Source organism: Pteropus vampyrus, unplaced genomic scaffold (assembly GCF_000151845.1).
Source record: "Pteropus vampyrus isolate Shadow unplaced genomic scaffold, Pvam_2.0 Scaffold110, whole genome shotgun sequence".
Taxonomy (NCBI): Eukaryota; Metazoa; Chordata; class Mammalia; order Chiroptera; family Pteropodidae; genus Pteropus; species Pteropus vampyrus.
Window position 1 is genome coordinate 4,867,724 of NW_011888891.1, and position 3,682 is coordinate 4,871,405.

Here is a 3,682-nt window from a genome sequence, read left to right on the forward strand (position 1 = left end):
AAGGGATTGTAAACTGAAAAGGTCCTTGCAATTTGTAAGGTCAACCAAGGGTTGCCTCACCTAAAAAAAAAAAAACATGTTTTTATAGCCTCGTTTTCATTTTTCATTTTTGCGAAGAAATTCTGCAGTGCTGAGATATTTTATTTTGAATATTCTAAATTTTCCTGATCATTGCTTTCCTTTGAGTTAGGAATATAGTGATAAGTGCTTAGTCTGGCAAGATGACACATATTATATTCTTTTATCACAGCTCTTATGTCATTTCACAATTAGCGAAAGTCTTTGCCATTTAATTCAATAACAATGGCATCCACACTTTACTGTGCCTTGAAAGCTCAACACTAGAAGTCCACTTTTATCTTCTTTTCTTATTTAGACACAATGCATAATGAAAATATTAAATGTTGCAGTATCATGTGTCATGTGGCACTCAAAGCACTGCAGTTGATCGCATGGAGCAGCAATGCACAGCAATGAGCACTGCTTGTCATCTCTATCAAATCTACTCAGTGCTACCATTGCATGTGAAGCAGAAGCAGCCACGGACAATACATAAACAAATGAAGGTGGTGGTGATATGATAAAGCTATTATGGACAGTAAAATTTGAATTTCTTGTAATTGTTATTTGTAACTAAATATTATTATTCTTTTGATTTTTTTCCAACCTTTTGAAACTGGTAAAAACCTTTCTTAGCTCACATGCTATCCAAAGAAAGATAGCAGGCCAAATTTGGCCTACAAAGCATAGTTTGCTGCCCTCTGATTTACATGATAGAAATGCACATTTAATCAAAAACATTTAGCTAAGGTCTCAGTTTAATACCAAACTTTATACTATCACTTCACTCAAGTAACAGAACCATCTCATTTGACATGTTACACGTCTGTAGTGTTACATCTCTTACATCTCTATAGTGTTTTCATTAAAGATGGAAAAGCCAGATGGAACCTGGAAAGACTGAAGAACTGTAGAGTCTAGAGATTCTAAACATGAAGTTATTCGCTGCTGGTTGATGATGCTCTTCATAATGTTAACAAGTAATCTCTACACAGAATTTAAGTTTATAAAATATTTGCTTTTAAGCTTCATAACAACCATGTAAAGTAACATTAATTATTATCCCATCTTAAAAATGAGCACCTTCAGACTGTCCAGAATCACAAAGGATGTAATAGGACAGCTGAAATCTAAACTAGATCTTCTGTCCTAAAATCCCTGCTCTTGTCACTAGACCTCATTGCCATGACTGTGGCCATATTAGAACTAACTTACTTCATGAAATGGAGACTATTTACATAGTTACTGTTTGTCATACTGTCAACATCCCCACTGCTTCTGTTCCACTCTTGATTTTTTTAATTTGAAGACAACATGCCACTGTGGAAGGTTGTTTTAGTACTCTCATAGCTTCATTGTGATAGACAAAATATGACCATATGGTTGAGTATCAAATTTTAATGTGCATTTATTTTTTTAAATTTTATTGAGGTTACAATGGTTAATAAAATTATATAGGTTTGAAGTATACAATTCTATAATACGCCATTAGTATGGTTCACCAATGTGCTTTTAAAGTCCACACTTCTGTCACCTTCTTTCCCATCCTCTGTGGCCCATTTCTTAAAATAAGCCACAATTAGAATAAAGACTTAACTTTAAATCTCCATATCTGAGGGAGGCTTTCTCTATTTAGCATAAGGAAAATATCTCAGTTATCCAAAATAACCTGAAGTGAACATAGTCATCCCCAATCTGTTTTTTTAATTTCTGCCTCAGTGTGGGGAAGATCTACTAAATACTGTAGTAGTAGCACACTGAAAACAGAGTAGCAGTAAGTGTCATGGAAGGTTACCTCTATGGCTTACATCACAGTCACTCGGCCTTGGGGTGGCTAGTCCCCACTGAGACAGCTCTAGTGTTAATTGATTGTTCAGGATATAGACACTAAAGATCTGAACTCAAGACTCAACTCAAATATTACTTCCAGATTTGTGTTCCTTCAGGCAAAAAGCTGCCCCCTTCACTGTGTCTCTAGAGCACTTTATACATGTCTCTAGTGTGACATCTAAAAATTACATTATAATGATTTATTTACATGTTTCATTGTACTGTGGGCTTCAGGCCTGGGAACTCATAGCAGGGCTAAGTCCAGTGTACAGAACAGAGAAGTTGAATGAAGATTGAGTGGCTTAGTCACACCTCATATGGAAAAACTTGAGTGGAGCAAAAGAGTCCTGGGGTTGAAGTGGGAACTTTCTGGGAATGGTCTGAAGTAGCACCTCAGCTTCTAGCCTGACTGAGCTTCTAGTTCTGCACCCACAGCAGGGCAACCTTCCACATCTGCTTCAGACCCAGGGCTGACGAGGCTGACTTTTTATAGAGATATTAAAATATGGGACATAACTTTTTCCTCTACTTGTTTACTCCACCATTCTAGTATTTTCTCTATGTATATCCTACTCTAGGGTGGTGGAAGGGCAGGTGGGTAATCTTAATTTGGGAATTGATATGGCTAGATAGAATTTCTAGTTAAGGATTTGTTGTTCTGATTATTATTCTACAAGCACACACACTTATAAAATTATAATTTTTAATGTTCAGTTCCCTAACTTAAGCATGAAGAAATGCTAGCTGAATTTTGCTTGGATTATTTAGGAAAGTTAAATTCACATGAATTTAGTTTGTTCTACATTTACATCGCCGTTATATTTTAATAGCAATAGCATGATTTTAATCGTCCTTTGACATTTAGAAAGCAAGAGCTATGCATTTAAAGCTCTTCAAGAAAGTACACTTTAATGAAATTTCTTTCTCAGTCCCACAGGAAACATGAACTCTAAAATTGAATGTTGTACATAACAAAAGGCATGGCTGCAGCTGAAAGTATTTATAATATAGCACAGGACTCAATTTCTACTTTATCATCTGCCTACACTCATAGGATAGCTGGGCAAATAACTTTATAAGAAAGTATTCTTCCTAAGGAGTGTGTGAAGCTAAAAAATAAAATAAATCTAATAGTTTTAGAAATAATGAAATCAGGCTAACTGTGAGGAAATTAGACTGAGTACAAGGGTTCAACATAGATAAACATACAGATGAGGAAAACATTTGCACAGACAAACATTCCTAGGCACACTGGAGCCACCTCTTGGACTTAGGAATGGTTTAGTTTCCTTTTCTGTTTTTTCAGAAGGATGTAGCTTGGGAACGTCAGGTCAGGAAGACAGTGCTCTGGTCCAACAGAGTCTGGTATTCCTTCTGGTCTGCAGACTAACGGAAGGCTGTTACACCCAATAGAGAGGGATGTAGGGAGGAGTTTGGTATCTTAGCAAATTCAATCAAGATCACTGTGACTCATGCCCTGGGCGAAAAAGTACTTTTCATACATTACCCTACTTAACCTTCTCAATAAGGCTTTGAGAGGTAGGTAATACCATTCCCATTTCAAAGTTGAGTAAAGAGGTTAAGTGATTTCCCCAAATAAGTGTCTGAGCCAGGAGTCTAACTGGGCTCCGATTCCAGAGCAAAAGACTTTCACACCTGGGTGTGTGTTCATGGACGATGCACTTACTGTATCCTTAGGAAGCCAAGGGTAGATGATGACTCTGAGGCCATTCAGGAAAATGAAACTTATTTTTACTTATTTTTAATAAACAAGTATTATTTTTAAAATGAT